Source organism: Stegodyphus dumicola, chromosome 11, assembly GCF_044657685.1.
Source record: "Stegodyphus dumicola isolate Sdum_Otavi_A_Nest chromosome 11, ASM4465768v1".
In the NCBI taxonomy this organism is placed as follows: domain Eukaryota; kingdom Metazoa; phylum Arthropoda; class Arachnida; order Araneae; family Eresidae; genus Stegodyphus; species Stegodyphus dumicola.
In genome coordinates this window covers 122452224-122473829 of record NC_140778.1, presented here as the reverse complement: position 1 = coordinate 122473829, position 21606 = coordinate 122452224, and the positions used below count along the sequence as shown (strand labels likewise).

The 21606-nt window shown below is 31.8% G+C and overlaps 1 protein-coding gene across 1 annotated transcript in view; it reads right to left on the bottom strand.

Annotated features, from left to right (window-relative positions):
* Positions 1 to 16486, bottom strand: part of LOC118192199 (carcinine transporter-like) — a 128206-nt gene extending 111720 nt beyond the window's left edge. Inside the window, exon 1 of the mRNA XM_085827184.1 lies at positions 16334 to 16486. The gene's annotated coding sequence lies outside the window, so the exon portion shown is untranslated. The remainder of the gene's footprint in view (positions 1 to 16333) is intronic.
* Between the last annotated feature and the right edge of the window lie 5120 nt (positions 16487 to 21606).

The window sequence follows — 21606 nt, the reverse complement described above, 5'->3', positions numbered from 1 at the left end:
AATTTTGTTGTTAAGCTAGAGTCCTTCAACACGAAGTGATGTGGGATATAATAGTGTTTATTCTCTAATTTATAATCTGTGTCTGGCACTAATTCTACGTGTTCTAGTGAAAAGTACTCTTTCATAAACTGAATATACTGGTTGTAAATTTCTTTCATAGATAACAGCCTCTTTTCCAAGTATTGAAATCTTCTGTACGCCATTTCACGGGAGTCACCTAGAATATCCCTATTATGTTTGAATGGTAATGCAACTGAATAACGACCTGATGTGTCTCTAAAATGCGAGTTTTTAAAATGTTCTTCACAAAGCTTTTCTTCATTTGTTAAAGGTTGTACATTTGGAAACTTTTCCCAGAAACTCCCAGAAAGAATTTACTAACTCATCTATGTTTGTATTCAAATGATTTACATATACTGGCTCAAAATTTGTAGATTCAAAATTTGTAGTACCCGAAATTATCCATCCCAACCTCGAATTTAGAGCAAATGGTAGATCAGGACCACGTTTGACAATTTCTCCCGTCATTAAATGCAGAAATACATTTACTCCAAATAAAATGTCAACTGGTTGTGACTTGTAAAATAATGGATCAGCTAATTGTAAATCACTGAAGTTATCGAAGATGATTGATGGCAAAGATACATAGGGAATGTTATCTGTCACCTTGTCCAGTACAAACGCTGATGTTGATACACGAATATCACTTTTAAAATGAGATGTGAATACTAAATCGACTTCACCATTACTTATAGTATTAAATTCTCCTAAACATGATACAGAAATGGAATTATCTTTCACTCGTAATCCTAATTTCTTCACACAATCCCTTGAAATAAATGATCTCTGAGATCCAGTGTCACATAAACATCTACACTTCACAAACTGTTGTTCAGAATTTTGAACTTTTATTAAAGCAGTACACAATAAAATGTGACTGGTTTGATTACTTTTTGCATTCGAATCATAATGAGAGGCACAAACTGGGGCTGAAACGTCCTTAGGACTCGTTAATTCCTCTCTTTTAGGGATAGATTGCGTAGGCGGAGATATACTGTTTAATTCTTTGAATTATTTGCAATGTGCAAAATACTGTGATGTTTCTTAAAGCAATGTTGACATGTATTTAAACTCTTGCATTTTTTGAGCAAGTGCATATTAGATAAACAATTAAAACAGTAACGATTAGATTTTACAATTATATCCTTTGCTGAACCGATAAATTTAGAAATTTCGAACATTTGGCTAAACTATGATCTTCTTTACAATAACCACAACCCAAAGTAGCAACCAGAACATTATTCTTATTTTGAAACACAGATTTAGGTACCTTATTACTTGTTGATTTGCTATTTTGAAGTGTTCTTGCATAGTTTTTTAGGAATTCAATTAAAGTCGTAAGTTTTGGAATTTCATTACATTTTAACTGACGTTCCCACCATAATTTTGTAGAAGGGTCTAATTTTTGCAAAATTAAATAAGTCATTAAAGTGTCACCAAAATTATCAATGGTTTGATTCAATACTTCTAAAGAACCAATTACTTCATTAATATTGTCAACTAAATTTAAAATAGCAAATGCTGATTCATTTTGAATAGTTGGTAAGCTTAGAAAACGTTTATATGCAAAAATTTGTTCTCTCTTATTTGAATATCTTTCGTCTAACAGATTCCATGCTATTTCAAAATTACAATCCGAAATTTGAATGGTTTGAATAACGCGATATGCTTCACCTTTCAACGAAGCCTTCAAATACTGCAATTTTTGAGCATTAGATAAATTTGTATTATTTCTTACACAAGCAGTGAAAAGATCTTTAAAAGCTATCCATTCTGTAATATTACCACCAAAAGTCGGTAATGTTAACTTGGGTAATTTAATATTGTCAAGAACCTGTTCTGAAATTACACCATTAGAATTATTTTTACTATTTTGATTTTTTAATATTTTTTCACCTTTAAATTTCCACAAATAAATTTTATCTGTGTACTCCTGAACATTATCTATTTCGTTTTCTAATTCTTTAGTATCTGTAATTAAACTTTCTATTTCAGAATCAAGCTTCCTTAACTTAGTTTCTTTTTGTGTCAATAATTCGACACATTCCTCTAGTTCTATTAAATTAATTTCATCTGCAGTTAAAATAGTTTCAATTTTCTTTACATAATTAGTAACACTCCTGCGTAAGACCGCTCGTTTTGTTTTAAAAGTTATAAGTTCACTCATAATTGATCAGTTCAAAAACAGAAATTGTTCTTAAATCACTTAACACTATTATTAAAATGAAATCGAATTCTATGTTGTATTACAACATTGTTCTTAAAATTTAACAACAAATTAAACAAATTTTTGTTCAAAATCCACTTACCTCACAAAGTGGAGGAATATTTTCACCAACCATATGCATATTTGCGTTGTTAGAATACACTTAGAACAGTCACTATCTTCACTAGCTCTCCGGCTAGACTTTTGACCAACAATAAATGTTCTTAAACTTAATATGTTTCACAAACAATAATCAATCAACAAATGGACTGTATTCCTACACTTTTATTTCATTACACTAATTATAAATAATATGTCAGCGATGCGAAATAATTGATACAAAATAAGCGAGCCATTCTACATGGCTGTCACAAACACAATTCTATCAATCAATTATCTTGTTGCCACACATAAAGTTCAAAACTAAAGGAAGAAAAACAAAAATTTAGGCTGTTTTCAACAATAAAATGAAGCAAACGATACTCACATAAACACACAGTAAAATGTGGAAAATAAACATGAAATTCCAAATTACTAACTTTAATTCCTGGTTTTAATGTGGCTGCGTCGTCTTCCTGTAATCTAATGTGAGTTATCTGAAAATTACGGTACGGAAGAAAAACGGTGTAGCAGCAGGGTACTAGGTTAACAAGAATCCTACCCCTTGTAGAACAATAAGCACTTGCGAATTATGTCAAAGAGAACTTATATATAAGCATAACATATATATACATATTTACACAAGAAGTTTTTTGTATATATATATATATATATAAAATTTAGCTTTTTTATATATTCTTTTGAAACAATATATATATATGTAGGAGTAATTCTTATACTAAGGGAAATTAGAAATTGATACTAATAAACTGGGATCATCTGAAAATTAATAAATTAATCCGTTTCGTGTTTATGTAATCATGCTGCAGTGCGATAGCTCTTGTCCAATCGGGTTAAAGGAATTTTTTACTATAAAAACCACTGGTACAATTGCGCATTCCTTTTTTATCTACTCCGCTCGCTGCTGCTTATAGTATTGCTTTGCCACTCTGCTTTGTTTCCATTGTTGGTGAATGTAAGCTTTTAAAACTGTGGGCTGCATTGTGCACCCATAATGATAATAATATGTGAATCAGTATTATGTCTCTATAAATACTTTAACTAGCAACAAAATTATGTCGAATTCGGGGATGTCTGTCTGACAATGTCATCTTTGTTCCTATGCTATCCTTAACTATGCAATGTTATCACATATATATAAGATTAAATAACAGTTAAGATAAATGAGCAGTCACTCAGCTGTTAAGTTTCATTGTAAAGAACTTATCACTATTTAAAGCTAATTGTCACCATTTAGCTTTCTCTCAAGGAAATTAATTGCTAAATAGATGTAAAAAAGTACCAATGTAATTAACCACTCAAGAATAGGCGTATAACCTTGTGTTGGCGTAGCTTCTACGTCTGTGTCAATATTATTTCGTCAAGAAATAAAATGTATTCATTCGACTACTATTGCAACTATCTCTTTATGAATCAATTTTCATCATAAATGCCTACATCTTTATTAAACATGATTTCATTTTATTTAGTAATGACGCAGTCTTCGTTTAAGGAAATTTTATCTAAATAAAAATGATCAGCATATAAACGTCATCTAATTTCGTCATGCCTTTAACCATTTCGCTATAATTCTACATTATTACATACATACATAACCAAATACGATTTATGCGTGTTTTTATTTTGATCACAGGAAGAACAACGAAAAATGTACACAGTTTTCTACGAAAGTAAGAACGACAGAAAATACAATTATCAAGGTCCATCCAGACTCTTAAGATCCATCCAGATTATTCTTCCGGACGTAGAAAAAATCATATAATTCACTTTTTGGATATTTTAGTATCTACAATTATTTAAATGGTTTCCATTCATACATTTATTATAATTTATACATTTAGTTTCAATTAATTAATTAGTTTCGTGTTTCTGAATATGCAATGATTATTCAAATATTATTTCACTACCAATTTAAATTAAATTTTCTTTTTTTCCCCTTAGTTCCCTTTTCGTTTATCATTTATTTATGTATTGTCCTTTTTCCATTTAAAATGCTTTAAATTATGCATGTCATACTTCGTCAAAATACACTGAAAACTGCATGAAAAATATTGTTTTCGTTAAATACCCTCTAAGATAGGGTTTCTTAAACTTTTTTCAGTCGCGACCCCTTTTTAGGACTGAGATTTTTTCGCGACCCACAGGACCCCATAAAATTTACAAACATTTTGTTGGACTCCATAAGTGTTGCCCAAATTCGACATACGCTTGAGTGAAACTGTCAATTTTTCACTTGTAACATACTATTGCAGTTTTAGGTCATTAACTTTAATTTCTAATTTTAAGACATACAACAATGTGAAAATTTTAAATAAGTAACAGACGAAATGACAACGTCACGTGCAAAGCAAGAAAAATGAACATATTATATTACAAAAAGGAATGTATCGAAACGTTTTCTTACTTAAACAAACTACTTTCTTACTTTCTTCTAAAAACTTTTTAAACTTACCAAGATAATTGAAACAAGGAATATTCAAATTTTCAATTTCAAAGCAAGAATTATTCGAATTTTAATTATCTGCTAGTAAAAACTATTATCATGGACCTTTTTTCTTTGATATAAAAAAGTGGTTGATTTGATTACTACTTTATTAAAAATTTATACTGAAATTTATACTTTATTAAAATTAATACTGAAATGTATACTTTATTAAAATTTATGCTGAAATTTATACTTTATTAAAATTTATGCTGAAATTTATACTTTATTAAAATTTATACTGAAATTCATACTTTATTAAAATTTATACTGAAATATATATTTTATTAAAATTTATACTTTATTAAAATTTATACCGAAATTTATACTTTATTAAAATTTATACTGAAATTTATACTTTATTAAAATTTATACTGATGTCCTTCTTAGGCAATATATTAAGCGCACCAGATCCAGAGTCCTCTCCATTATATAAGCTCCTCATTTAAACTGCCCTATTAATCGCCGAATGGTTAAGAGTGTTAATTACTGGTAGTTCGACCGGGGTTCAAGCCCAGACGAATGATCTGGGTTCATGATTGGTTTGCGTCGTTTTCCCCATTTTCAATGCGAATAAGAGCCAGTTTGCTTTGGAAAGCCCACCACAAAGGCATCTTTTCCTTTACCCAGGTATCCCTCTTGTATTTTTCCATATTTAAATAAGCCCACCAGCGGCCGAGCGGTAAAGTTGCTGAACACTGGTAGTTCGGTCCGAAGTTCGAATCCAGCGAACGGACTGGTTGCATGGGCGTTTTCGTGGTTTTCCCCATGTGTAACGTGTATACGAGCCAGTTTCCCTTAGAAAGTCCTCCACGAAGGCATCCCTCCCCTTAGGCCGATAGCCCTAGTGTGCTTTGCCATAATTAAATACACCAACACCATATTTAAATAATACAACGCAATGAATTTAAATTTTACTATAAATTCCTTCAGGTATCTATCTGCCTTTTTCTTCACGACTCTTATCCCAATTCTTCTTGTTTTTAGCTTTCTCTGCTATTTCAAGAAATGATTCCATCATGAATTTATTAACGAGCGTTCAAATAATGGTTTTATAGTCACAACTATCACTGGCCGAACCTTCATTGCTACATCACGGAAACTGGTGCAAAGATTTTGTTAAATATTCTACTTCCACCAATCACACAGAAACACAAAGGAATTGATATCTGATCGAAAATTTCGCTGAGTCATCTGCCCATTCACGCATGTGCAACTTTACCATTCCTGACTATTTGTTGCTTAAACGCTATTTCACATGTGTGAACGAAGCTAATGACTTTTACACCTTCAGAGTTCACATGTAATCGTTATTATTATCACAGTCCTAAGGATTCCGTTCACAGCTGTGGAGCATGATTCGCTTGAAATGTAATTCCGGCCTTATTCTTAAGAGTACTAAGGGCATTACGTCGAATAGAGTGGGCTATTTGATTTTGACAAATCATACAATAATATTAAATGCATTTATCTATATAAATTGTACTAATTACATAATGTAATTAAGTTAGTGCAATTAGATTAGATTAATTACACTGCATTATACTAATTAAGTGTTATCATAAATGGCATGCCACAAAAATAATTACAAATGAGTATTCTTCTTTGTTCTAATTGCATGTGATCATAAATGGCATGCCACAAAAATAAATACGAGTGAGTATTCTTCTTTGGTCTAATTGTATGTGATCATAAATGACATGCTACAAAAATAAATACAAATGGGTATTCATCTTTGTTCTAATTGCATGTGATCATAAATGGCATGCCACAAAAATAAATTCAAATGAGTATTCTTCTTTGTTCGTGCATATATCATTAAATTCATAGCATTATGAAAGGAGGTTTAAAAGTTATATTATACCTTACAAATTGGCAAAATGTTTAGTATCCATAATTTTTTATAAGAAATGGCTACAGCCTTTCATTTTATTCTGAAAAATTCTATGAAATGGCGTTGACCACAATACCATAAGCCAGGGCTTCTCAACCGGTGATATGCGTACGATTGGTGGTACGCAAAGAAGGAAAGTATTTTTAACTATTAAATTCAAAATTTAAAACCCCAATATCCTGATTGAGTTTTTTCTCTAACACTCGTAAATTTATGCCATCTGAGCATTGTTCAAAAGCGGTACTTTGTAGTGGATGTACTAAAGGTTTTCAGTTTTTGTTTAGATGGTACGCGTCCGTCAAAAGGCTAAAAACCGCTGCCGTAGACAATCCCAATTCTAATTTACATACTGATAATATCCGTTTTATAACAGCATTATAAAATTACTAGTGCTACTTTTAGACAAAAAAAGACTGTACATAGATAAAACCATAACATCCAAAGACCGGACAAAAATTATACTGAACTTTAGATCTCTTCTCACATTTATCTTAGTACAGTTTGCTAGTTATACACAGACTGCATTATCATCTCTGGTCATCAAACAAGGGTATTAAGACAGGAAGACAGACAAACCACGTCGTTTTCTTCCGGAGCCAGATTCTGTCACATAACAAAGTTCAGTGTCAACAAAAGTTTATGGTTCCTTCATCTGCTTTGTTATCTAAAATTGTAACCTTACGACGAAAATATATTGTTAAAGTTTACTAAATCCTCCAGAAAAAGATTACGGCCATGGTCGAGTTTCGCAACAGAGCAGTGGAAGATAAACAAACAAATGCAGTTGCTATATGACATTGAAACTTTTTGGGGTTACAAAAATAGGATGTTAAGGTAAAAAAATCTGATGTGCACACCACATGACTTCCTTGTACGGAATACTAATTATGCGCATTTTTTCTTGCATTTTATTTAAACTTATTAGATTGAATTAAACCTACTTCGCCGACAGCGCATAAACCACAATAGAATAGATGCATTCTTTAAAATTCACTTTGTTTACCATAGCGACACTCTGGCGCTAGGTTTACTTAACAGTATTATATTTCATTCATATTATAACTCAGAATGCACAAAATGTATATCATTTAAAGAATTATCTAATCGTTGCCACATGTTCTATTCCAATACTATAATAAAGCTAGAATTATGTATAAAAGAAATTAAGCAAATAAAACAAAAAAGAAACAGTTTTTCATAGACGATTGAGTATTTCTCATTTAATTAATTCAGGTCTTACTTCGCAAAAAGGCAAAAATACAGAAAAACTCAAAATATCTATATTAAAAATTACGAAGTAAATTTCAAACGCTTATTTCCTCGAAAAAATTCCAGAAAGGATTAAGCATGATTTAATTGGCAATAATAAATGAAGGCGTTATCTTTGTTGTTGCGAAGCTAAGTTTCTCTAGATTGGCAACAAATCCACTAGTCTCCTGTTTCAAATGTAAACATCAATGGCCGCCATTAAAACAGGCTTAGCGGCAATTAAACAACTTTAAAATTTCTGATAATTCTAAAAATATTGCACACAGATTTACTAAAGGCATAAAATCCTTAACCGGAAGATAAAAACAATATAATTCAATCATTTTTAAAGGAAAAAATGTACGATTTACAAACATATAAGAGTAAAGAAACTGAGATCACTGAGCCGGGTAACAGAGTGGATATATATATAAATATATTTATATACGTTTGGTGCGGCCGATTGCAACTAAAATACGAGGTGCACATCTACATGTTATAGCAGTCCTATATACAAAATTTCAACGTTCTGAGGCTACTCGTTTTTGAGTTATGCGAGATACGTACGTACATACGTTCGTACAGACGCCACGAAAAATTCTCTTCAGAATTAATTTTAAAGCAGTTTTATAATTCTTTTGAAGGAACGGAGTATTTTATTCTGTCCTTACGTACAGATATCACGCAAAAACATCGTTAATTTGCATTCGATAGCGGCGGTCAAAATGGCTATTTTCGTTGAAATATGCTGCCTGAAACTTTTCGCGATTACAATACTTCCTTTTTACTTCGTACAAGGAAGTAAAAAGTAACAGTAAGCATATGCACTAAAAAGTACTTTTTTGCATTGCTTTTATTCATACATGATTCAAAACAAAGCGATGGCGTTGAATGACAAATTTTAAATCAAATTTGTCATAAAGTAATTTAGTCATTTCTGCATTATTAAGTTTATTGTTCTTTGGAACTCTGCCCATATTCAAAAGCAATTCATATATGGGTGCCTCAAAATACCATTTTGGATCACGTATGAGCCAGAATCTATGATAACGAAATCTGTCTGCGGCCATGTATGACCACGTAAAATATTCTTTTAGTTATGATAGGTTCTGGGTTATTATGTGATTTTAACTTATGACTTAGAATCTATCATAACTAATTTTTCTTTTTTCCTTTTAATGCATTTAACTAAAACTGCACAACTTAAAAAGTTTATATATATCATTAAAGACATAAAGTAAGAAATTTAGAACTAATATTTCACAAAAACCAGAAATTGAAATTCATAATTAATAAATTTCAAATAATCGTATAAATTGCTATAAAATTGTTCTTTCACTTTTGTTTTTCCACTTTCGTTTTCAATTCTTTTAAAAAGAAAAAGAATTCTCTTTTTTTTAAATTATTCTAATTTTTCTAATTAGATTTTTTTTTTGTTGTTGTTGTTGTTTTGTTTTGTTTTCCCCTTGCTTTGGGGAAGGGCCACAATTTTCGGATGAACTATTATAATTAAAATACATTGAAATGGTTCACCGGCTAATTCTGGATACAGAAAAGCAAGGATTTTTGTAGAAGAATGATTTCAATTAATTTCATAGTTCCTCTCCCCTGAGGAAGTGACATTGAGGTTTATTGAATTCTTCCTCTGTTTTTGTTCATTTTTCATTAAATTTCATAAAAAAGTTTCAAGTGGAGTTTTGCTTGTTTGAAATGTTTTGGTTTTAACATTTTAAAATTCTTTGTTGCATTTATATGATTATTTGAAATTTATTAATTATGAATTTCAATTTCTGATCTTTGTGAAATATTAGTTCTAAATTTCGTAGTTAGAAGTAATATTTCACAAAGACCAGAAAATTAGTTCTAAATGTCTAAAATTAGTTTTTAAATTAGTTCTAAATGTCTTTAATGGTAATTTTTCTGCAGCTTAATACGCGAAAATATAGACATGTTTGTGTTTTGTTTTCAAAACAATTGTTTTGTAATTATAGAATATATATGTATATATATATATGTCAGATTAAAAATATGAAAGCAAACTTTTAATTTTAATTGGCTATAACCTCTTTTATTTTTCATTTAATTTTAGGACTTCCGCTCTCTTTCTAAAAATAGCGCCATAAGTCTAAATTGCGTCATTCAAAATAATCATGTGATCTTACGTAACCCTTAATGCAAATATCTCCTGCCCAATCAAAATGATTGTAAATCAAAACCCGGAAGTGAAACTTTTCCGACTCCCTCCCTTCTTCCTCTAAAGTACTGCGACACTCTTTTCTTCTCGCTTATGCTTTCATCCAGTAAAGACGCTTCTGCTATCATCTATGTTCGCTTCCATTGCCATAGTATCAGAAATGTTCTGGAAATAGACACGATTGGAGTGCCAAGTGAATTGTGGCCACAGATGAGAATTTAAATAAATATGGAATTCAATCCGGCTCGACTGCTTCTTCTTCAAAATGGATGGACACTCTAAGCATTAAGTATCTACGCCATCAGTATTTCTGCATGTCTATGTCTCAGTGCTCCCAAACTTGTGCTATTATTACATATATGTGTAATAATAGCAAGGAAAAAACAGAGCAGTGCTGATCCGTACATAGATCCATATTGAAGAGGAAGCATTCTGATAGCGTCGTAAGCTAATAGGTTGACTTAGTAATCTCTAAAAAACTTGGCAGTCGAGGCAGTTTTAATTCCCTTTTTAGTTGCAACTATTGTGGCCACAAATCACTTGGCACTCTAGTGCCTATTCAAGAACATTTACATTTTTGATATTATAGCGATAGCAGGCAAGACAGCGAAATTACGTCCTAGCAGAGTAAAGAGCGAAGCTGAAATGCGTAGTTAAGCAAGATGGAAGCACGCGAAGAGAAAAATTTTGGTTTGAGTTTAAAAGTTTCAGTTTCCAATTATTACGTCATCAGTGCTGCGCAGGCCATGCAAAATGGAATGATCTAGAAATGACGCAATCGAGAGAAGTTATTACGATTTTCAAAACCGAGAAGAAAAACAAAAAAGAATTAGGAGTCAGTTTAAATTATAATCTTGATTCACATATTTTTTATCTTACATATGTATGTATTATGCTAAGCTTTTTGGTCTACAGAATGTGGAAAGCACTAAAGGAAGATAATAACTTCCTCAAATAGAACCAAAATTATTCTTTCTAATCAGCATCAATACAAATACATCAATTTTCCCAGAATCAGTGTAAACATGAGTAGCGTTATTTTTCCCAAGACTCTCTGATCAATCTGATGGCCTAAATTCGCGTTAAAGTCTTTTAAGTTTTTTTTTTTTTTTTTTTTTTTTGTGCTTAATTTAGAAAACTAGTTTTGTCATCACTTAAAGTTATTGCGCCTCTAACAATGAAGTATTATGTGTTTTCATTTAAAATTTTGTTATTCTTAGTAATTACACTTTTACAGTACATGAGCTCATCATAATATTAACAGACACTCAGATATTTCTAACTGTTATGCTTTATATATATATCTAAATCTTAGTAGTTATCTACTAAGTTTTTTGTTTTCCCCAAGGTTGCTTTACTCCTAAAACAATTCTAATATATTTGCTAGAAACATTTTACACAAAGCGTATTCATGCTATTCAAACCTGCGTCCTTCAAATGCAACAACTGTTTTAAAATCCTACATAGTAAGAAAAGGACTTTCATCTGAATTATAAACTGGAATTAGCGAAATTTCCTACTCTAACAGCTAAAAAGCAAAGGTACTTGTTTCCCTTCATCCAGCTTGACAGGATTCGAAGTAGTTAAGAAGAGGCATGGACAATGTTATATCAATTGACGTAATCCTTACAGGAATAAAATTGATTCTAACAACTCTTCACATAGTATTCAATTTCAAAATGAATCTCCATATTTAAGAGTACACAATTTTATGCATGTCATACTTGTCGGGATGGCAGATACGTGGCAAAATACATTATTAGAAATTTAATCCGTTATTATATAGAAGCACGACTTTTATGTACAAATATTTACATGAGGTTGATATTATATGATTTAAGAAACTAACTCAGATGAAACACAGTTGTTTAATACCTTACAAATTAATCAGCCACGCTGGCTGAAATCGATACTCGAACTCAGGCGTAAACAGCCTACCTCACTTTCTGCAGACAACTCTGTCTCACTTGCTGGATTCTTACCGCGAGGCAAGCAGCTGATTGGCTGACCGCAGCCATATATACATGACAATGCATATTTTATTTGAATGGCTTTCCAACTCTTTCATTGCAATATGTATATGTATGTAAAAGGTTGATAAATCAGTTTGGTGAGAGCGAACATGAAATTTTCATCAGGTTTGATAAAGCTTTTCCGAGAAGTAGATACTGAACTCTATCAGAATATCTATTTTGGCTATAACGATGGTTTTGGTAATTTCTTTCATAGTAAAATATCTGTCTTAGATAAGGTGATTTTTAAAGATTAACCGTGATTTATCGAAGTAGTTACGTCTGTGGCCGATTTATTTAAAGAAATAAATTTATCAATCTGTTACAATTATTTTTATCAGTCTGTTACATGCTGTTATCCTTATGATGAAAATAGGCAAGCTGATTGTTTGGCAGTAATTGCTGCAGTAAGGAACTGATCAGCTAAATATCTAATGTCTCCGGTATATCCTTTCACAATACCAATAATAGTAATAAATTACGTATGATTCACTCATTACTGCTTGTAATGGTATGATCAACTGTAATTTGTGCTAATCTGGATACAATTCCCAATGCATTCGACGTAAGATAGCACTAATAGCATGGATCCTCCTTGTGACAGACAAAATTTGACAATGCAGACTTAGAGAACGGTTAGATCATCTTCAAAAATGAAAGCAAAACAAAATTCGTGAGATGAAATATGTAAACACTACTGAATAATAAGGGATGAAATAAAAATTTATATCTGTAATTATGCAGTCATTCAAATATGGAAAGATAAAAGCTGTCACCAGCAAAGTGCGGAAGATTAACGAAAGAAATATTCGCTAGAGGTGGGAAAAGGAGAGCTAAAAATACCGGAATAAAAAGTGGTAAACAGGATTATTTCTGAAATCGCTTCCCATCACACAATAATTAAAAAAAAGAGAGAGAGAGAGAGAGAACTTGAAACTCTAATTCTCCAAAAAGAAAGCGTGGCGTTAGCGAATGAATTCAATAAGCGCTGAATATTACAAGAAATTTTCGAACGCGACTCAAACTTTTCCAACATAGTTTCTGATATTCCGATGCTTAACAGATGATTCTTCTGGAATGGTTATCTTCTGTAATGGTTATCTTCTGTAATGATTAAAATGCAACACAATTTCACTTAAAAATCTTTTAGAAAGGGATCATCTCTTCCGTTTGGTAGTTAGCTGTTTGTACCTACCCGAAACCAAAACAAGCATCAGCCTTAACATCTGCTTAACCCTTTGACGCGCGGTGGTCGCGCCCTGAAACCACCATTTTTCGAATTTCTTTCCTCCTCTTTTTTGAGTGAAAATGAATTGATTACTGATCTTTTACATCTAAATAACACAAAATGACTGTAGAATCATATATGTTTTAGGTATTAATACTTCAGATCGGATGCCTTTTAAAATTCATTTTCGATGAGACAAAATAACTTTCTTTTATTAATATAAACAATTTAAAAATTTCAAAAGTTAGTCATCGCACATCATGATTTCTATCATAAACAATAAAAAATTGCAGTAATTAAACTGCATACATAAAAAAAAACCTCTATATGTATGGTATTTGCTATGTGGTTTCGGGACGCGACCACTGCACCACTAGAGCATTGTCTCACAAAGCTTACAATCCTCTAGAGGCTCGGTTGTCGCGCCTTGAAACCACTGGCGTTAGCTTCTCAATGGCGTTCGCTTGCTTTTCAAATAGGAATGTTTATTTTTACTCGCGTATAGATAAAGGGCTTTGAAACCACAAAGTTATTTTATTACTAAACAATGCATGCAACTGCCCAGTAAAAAGGTTTTTACTTTTCTCTGACATCAACACACTTGCTCCCCAAGCTAGTATTGTGATTTTATAAATTACTTCCTGTGGTTTAAATTTAATGTAAATATACTTTGCTATAATTATAAATTGCGTAAAAGTTTTATTTAAATTAAAAATATTTACTGAATATTTTGGGACGAAATACGAAAAAAATAAGTATGAATGGGAAACGAACGATCCGTACAAAGCCAAAAAGACCAAGCCCCCCCCCGTTAACATAAAAACCACAAATTTCATGTGCCAGATGAAAAGAAACTAAATAACGCTGGACATATACCAGTGAAATTTAAATCCAGGCAGTGTACATTTTGTAGCACAAGAAAGAAACCTCATAGAACAAGATGTATGTGCGAAACGTGCAATGTGGTTCTATGCACGTACCAAAGAGACAAAACATGCTTTGAACAGTGTCACAAAAAAAAATTTGTTCTTTGAAATAATAAAAAAAAAAAAAAAAAAAAAAAAAAAAAAAAACCACCGAGTTCTTTTTTATCTTTATTTTATTGAGTTTTTTTAATCCATTTATCCAAATGTCCTTATTATGTAGGTACTTATATTTTCACTACTGTAGAAAAATTATATAAATGTTTATTTTTTAATTTTTATGACGATTTACTTTGTAAAATAATGCAATTCTTACATACATTTTTTTTTCTAAATCCGTAAATTTCGTCATTTATTGGAAACGCGCGTGGAAAATTGTTGAGTGTTTTTTTTTTCCTACTACATCAGTAAGTTTCAAAGTCCTAGACGCGCGGTGGTTTCAACACCCACAGAACAATGGGACAGAGTAGATTTTTTTAATTCATATATTATTTGTCTCTAGGATCGTAATATTCAATTTCTAGAGTTTTTAGTTAAAAAAAATTATAAAAATAATATCGCGCGCGTCAAAGGGTTAAAGCATCTGCCAAAACAAGTGTCTCCTTTAAACCAAAACAAGCATTTTCTATCTTGTTATTTTCTACAGCCGTTACCTTTAGCTTATTTAAACCTGTGAATTGAATTTTGTGTATGTATTCAAATGATAAACCCATCTCTTTCTTAACATTTCTTCATTTAAAACCCATCTAAAGCTTATGCAATCTCTGCATGATATTTCTCATTGTATAAAGATACATAACAGTTGATATCAGTTATGTTCATATATAAATAATAAATAAATAAGCAAACTGAATAGAGTCAGTTCCAAAGACGGATTTAGGACATTTCGGTTCATGAACATTATGAAAGATAAGTCCTTGATAATATATATAAACAAATGATTTAAAATCATTCTAAAATATTGTATTATAAATAAAAGGAAATTCGGTTAATAATTTCAAGTAAAGTAATACATGTAGTAAAATACACAAATTCTTATAATGTCTAATTGTATGCATAATTACCCAAATATAAAATGATATATACTCGAATACAAGAAGACGTTCACATTTTGCTTTACCGTGTTTCCAAAGAAACGCCGAGAAGCATTTTATATGCATATTTCAAAATGCATCATAGATTACTAAAGAAATTAAGCCTCTCTTCCGTAATTTATATGCTAAAAGAAAGCATTCGTTCTCAATTTTGCTTAATAGCCTAGAGCATTTAGATATCTTTCTTTAAAACATATTCCGCATATTAAGATGAGATTGTTTTACCTAAGAATAACTTTTTTCCCATTGTACAACATTTTTAGAATTCCAGGATTATTTCATATGCGAGACCATTTTATAATCGACCCTACTTGGCACTTTGCCTATAACCAATTAAGTTCTGAAGTTTGTGCAATGTCATTATATATATTACAGACAATTTTCAGTTGGGGACACAAGTTTGGCAACTTTAAAGGAAATACTTAAATGACAGCAAACATAAAGGCAATAATCAGGCAACAGTGGTAAGTGGGCTTCGGTATCAAAAGTGGAAACTTGTCGCCAGTTATATACAGATATCGACAACATTCTCCAGAGTCAGCCTCGTATTCTTAACTGAAGAATAACTAGTTATATACAAAGATGCGAACTGAAACTGAAACTTCCATGCGCAATGCAGATAGTTTGGGATTTTGAAATTGCTTTTACTTGCTTTCAAGCTATCAGAAAGCCAGTAACGCAGTGTTACCAGACTTGAAAATACAAATAAATTGATGTTTTGCAATGAAAACAAAGTATCGATTTCATTCCAAATAAAGCTCATTAATATTCAGACATAATTTCTTTTAAAAGTGATTTATTTTAAAATACAGAAAAATATTATTTTAGTAAATTTAATTAGAAAAAAATTGAAAAACTGAATAATAGCTTACAAGAATCCATGTTATTTTTTGGGGGGGTGATAAGTCTTCAACCGATCGAATGTCTAGAGGTGAGAGAATCCCGAAAAAATGAGAAAGCTTTTTTATTCTGAAGTCCATCAGTGATAGCAAGTGCCCTTTTGACTGTAATAAATAGCCGACGCTAAGGTAGAATATTTTACAAGCTCTTCAGTGAAGTTGCTTAGCACATTGTCATTAGCAAACACAGCTCATTGCCTAATACGGAAGTTCTAAGATGAAGGTGCTTAGATTGATTTATAAATACTTGCTTTCATTTAGCTGACACTTGAAAAATTATGACCAATAAAAGCCGAATTTTCATTGCTTTAATCCACCGCCTTTACTTCATTTATACTTTTATCCACTGCTTTACTTCATTTATATATTTACTTTTGTAAATTTTTATCTAATTTATGATTGTTTTAGGAATAAAAATTACAAATGTTATTGCTTAATTGCACAAGTACGTTCAAGATATACCTGCAAATTATATAACGAATTTTGAGATGTATCAAATGAGATAAAGTTACAGTTTAGCTTTAAATATCCATTCCGGATATTCGAAAAATCGAGGTTAATGGCCTCATATTTTGCTGTAAGTCAAATATGTATCTGTTGTAAAGCGATAGAATTTTATTTGCTTTATCTTATTTTAACAACGATATTAATGTTAATATATATATAAATATTACTGCGTAGAATAAATTTTATTTCTTTCAAATAAAACATAAACCATTTTTTCCGGAAAAAATAAACAATAAGTTTTCTATTCTTTTTCAAGCATGTGTGACATTTCTGTTACACCTAAAATAAAATTATCTGATGTGGACACCACATGGCTTCCTTGTACGGCCTATTAAATTACATACACTTTTTGCTGCATTTCATTTGAATTTTTTCCTCGAATTTCATTACGGATATATTTCTTATTGAATCAATTCAGTTCTCACTTCGCGGCAAGGCAAAAATATATAAAAACTCAAAACATTTTCGATAAAACTGTAAAATACAGAAAAACACAAAACGTCAATTACAATTAAAAACCAGTTAAAAAAGCAATTTTTACAATTAAAATTATAGAGTTTCTAAGCAAAAAACAAGCGATTCCGTCAGCCTGCAGAAAGACAAAACTTTCGGTGCACAAAACTAAAAGTTTGATTTTGGTTCCGCTATGCAAATAGACACTGAAGTTGGTGTCCAACTGACTTAATTCACTATCGTACTAAGTATCTCAAATGTAAATAAATGACCGCCTCGTTAGGGTTAGCGCCACTTAAACTGATAAATTGCTGATAATTCTACAACTATTGCATGCAGATTAACTAAAAGCATAAAAACCTTAACCGGAACATAAGAATAACATATTTAAGTCACTTTTAAAGCAAAAAAAAAAAAAAAATTGCGCAATTTACTAAAATACAAGAATAAAAAAACTGAGCTCACTGAGCAGGGTAACAGAATGGCACTATATATATATATATATAACTTGTTTTTTTTTTAAATACAATGTATAAACATGCCTAGCATTTCGCGTACGTTGTAAATTTCTTAACTTATGTCTTTATATATACACGCTTTGTTCGGCCGATTGCCACGAAAAAGGGATATATTATAGAGGTTCTATATACAAAATCTCAACGTTCTACGGCTACTCGTTTTTGAGTTATGCAAAATACATACATACATATTAACAGATGTCACGGAAAAAAATCTCTTATAAATCCATTTTATAATCCGTTTTGAAAAAAGAGTTCTTTATTCTGCCCCTGCGCACAGATGTCGCGCAAAAACATCATTCAAATGGGTGTGAGAATAGTAAAAATGGATATTTTCGTTGAAATATGATACCCGAAATTTTTCGCGATTACAATACATTCTTTACTACGTACAAGGAAGTAAAAATTAAAGGAATTTTTATTTAAGCGAGCTCTAAAACAAAACATAGCTTTGTATTTACAGTAACAGTAACTGATTACTAAAGCAACTAACTGTAATTACATTGTTCATTTTAAGTTAAGTTAAACTAATTGATTACTGCAAGTCACGTGACGGTTATTATCCTGAGAAAAAGAATGTTTTCGTAGAAGTTTGGTTTATCTCATTATGGTACCTAAGGAGAGGGACGCCATTTTGGCTGGGAAAATAACGGCTAAGAATTGTACCAAATTATTGCGAAATTTTGGAACTAAATTTAAAAGATAAATGTTGATTGTTAACTTTCAATTTTGAAATGTATCATCTATACAGCACATTTAAAGCAACAAAAAGGACGCTTTATTCTTGAGCAATTGTTCAAGCTTTTCGTTAACCCTAACCAAACTATATCAAAAACTTGATCAACTGTTAGATATTAAATATTTAAAATGAAATGGAAAAATCCTTTTCATGTGTTTTATATAATTTGAATCTCATTATTGGATTTAAACTAATAACCTCAAGCAATTCAACATAAATTTTACATATGTCTTCTTAAAACTTAATATTCCAAGAAAAAGTAAATAAAGCATTGCAATAAAAAATTCTGAAGATACAAAAATTGCAAATTTAACAGAGCTATTAACTTAATATCTAATACTGGCAAATGAGTTGGCTGCAAGCGTGTTTTTTTGTCCCCCCCCCCTCCGTGTGCAACGTAATACAAGTAGTTTTCCCTAAAATGCCCTTGGCAGAATTATCTCTCTGTTTACACAAATAGCTGTCGCTTGCTTTGCATATTGAATTTGTGGGGATTTATTTATTTGATTAACAGTTAATTTTTATCTAAAGTTTGTTTTACTAATATTAATTTTAATTGTATTAGTAATACAATTAAAATTAGTAAACTGATTAATATTAATTACCTTTCCTGATTTCTCTTATTTCCCCTCGCGTTTCCTCGCCAAGATGTAAATGAAGTAGATGAACGAGAGTATTTAAACTGTTGGAGCGAAAAGGTTAGACAGAGCATGATTTCGCTAGTGAAAGAGCACGTTTGCTAGTTTTTCTCCAGCTGTTAGTTTTAATAGCGGCTTCCCTTCTTGCCATCAAGTTAGTATCCTGCCGGTGTAGGTTTTCGGAGTTAACCTGTTAGTTTAGTTTAAATTGACTTGTGTAGTCTAGCACTGCATCTTCACTTTTAAACTTATTATTAAATTAAATTACAAGTTCTCGTCGCAAGTGGTGGGTGCTGCTGCACGTAAGTCCGTGCCTTCTGTTAAATAGTGTGTGATCAATAAAAGGCTCTTTCATACCCTTGCCCTGGCTGTGTTCATCTTCAAGCCTAAGTCGCAAGGCCAATACTTAAGTGATCTAGTTACCATTCTATGATAGCGAAATGTACTATATCCCACAGCGTCAGGGCCAATTCCAAGCATAGGCATCGGCCTTAGGTTCCAGCCAAGTTGTTCTAACCTCCTTGTTGGGTATAAAGAGGGGGTTCTCGACTAGGGTTGAATGCCCGCCCTTGTGGTGGGGGGATGAATGTCTTCAACCTTTTATTTAGCTGTCTATGATAATGCCAATGATTATACGTTACGGAGTGCCTATGGTTCAAAACCATGTACCTCCACATCAGAAAAATATCTAAGTAGTGAGCAGCAATAGAGAAAATGCATAAATAGTTATCATGGCGCACACTAGATGGAGCTAGTGTGCGTCATGATAACTATTTATGATGCACACTAGCTCCACATCAGAAAAATATCTAAGTAATGATACTAAGTAGTGAGCATCAATAGGAATAATGCATAAATCATGATGCATATCAGAGGGAACTACATTAGCTCAAGAAAGTTTAGGGATAGGAAAAAATCAAGTTTTAATTTTTTTGCAAGTTTTATGATTTTAAACTTTTTCTTAAATTTTTTATTTATTTATTTATTATTGTTTGTTTGTTTTTTAGTTTGTTTATTGTTATTGTTTGTTTAGTTTTTGTATTTTTAGTCCAAAGGGGCTTTGTCCCTGAAAGACTCTTGTTGTCGTTTTGCGATTTTGCATTGAATCACTATAAGTGTACGTTTCACATTTCAAACTGTTGCTACATGTTAGAGTCCTCATTATGTTTGAAGAAATTAAATAATGAAAAATCTGCATAAATGTGTGTATATTTCTTGCATTGTGATAAAACAACGGTACATAGAGCCATCGAAATTTGAATGGCGTAATCCTCCTACGAATATCGGCATGTGGAAGATCAAATTTGAAATTTGGTATTTGTGTTATTATCGATTTCAGATTTTGTAAAACTTTAACGAATTTTTGAGTAACAAACTCAACGATTTAAAAGCGAGCAATGGCAACACTCTACGGCGGGGTAGGGGTTGGATTTTATGGTTTAAGTGCTGAATGATGTGTTGAAACTGAATTTTATGGTTTAAGTGCAAAGAACATGATATTTAATAAATAAAGGTAACACACAAAACGTTAAGGTAACGGCAATCTCTGGGCGCACATTCGAGAGTTCCAGTTTCAAGTCCCGGCGAGGGCACGGCTCATTTTCACGTCTCCTGCTTTTAAAAATAATCTGATGATTCTACAACGTTAAAAAATAATCTAAATCTAAATAAATGTTTATGTATTTATTCAGAAGTCAAAGTTTATGTAGTAAGTTATATATGAAGTTTATATATTTTTCATAAGTTTATGTATATTTTGTTACCATATAAACATACACTGGTATGCAAAAATTAAGGACGAGACGGTTTTTTCAATATAACTTTGTACAAAAGCTTTCCAAATCAACACATTTAATACCGTAAGATCCTCAATACGTAAGGACATGAGTAATATAAGCAACACTTACTAAAAGAGAAATCAGAGGAATAAAAAGAAGCTTTATTGAAAAAGTAGCATGGAGCGCAAGGCGACTGAAGGCCGAAACATCCCTGTGATGGGTTTCTAGCAAGAAACATCCGCTCTTTAATAGGGGATATGATCTCCCCTGACTGCTAGGCAGGTTTTACAGCGTCTGCCCATGCTGAGAATGAGGGTGTCAATGAGTTGTTGAGGCATTGCTGCCCATTCGTCTTGCAGCGCCAATCGAAGCTCCGGAATCGGTACTGGTGGTAAGGTACGAGCTGCCAAGCGTCTGCCTAGAAAATCTCATACATGCTCGATGGGATTGAGATCCGGAGATCGTGCCGGCCAATCCATACGTTCAATATCCTCACTCTCTAAGAGCTGTTCGGCAGCTACTGTGCGATGACATGGTGCATTGTCGTCCATGAAAAGGAACTGCGGACCCATAGCGCCTCTAAAAAGACCCGCATATGAAAGAAGAATCTCGT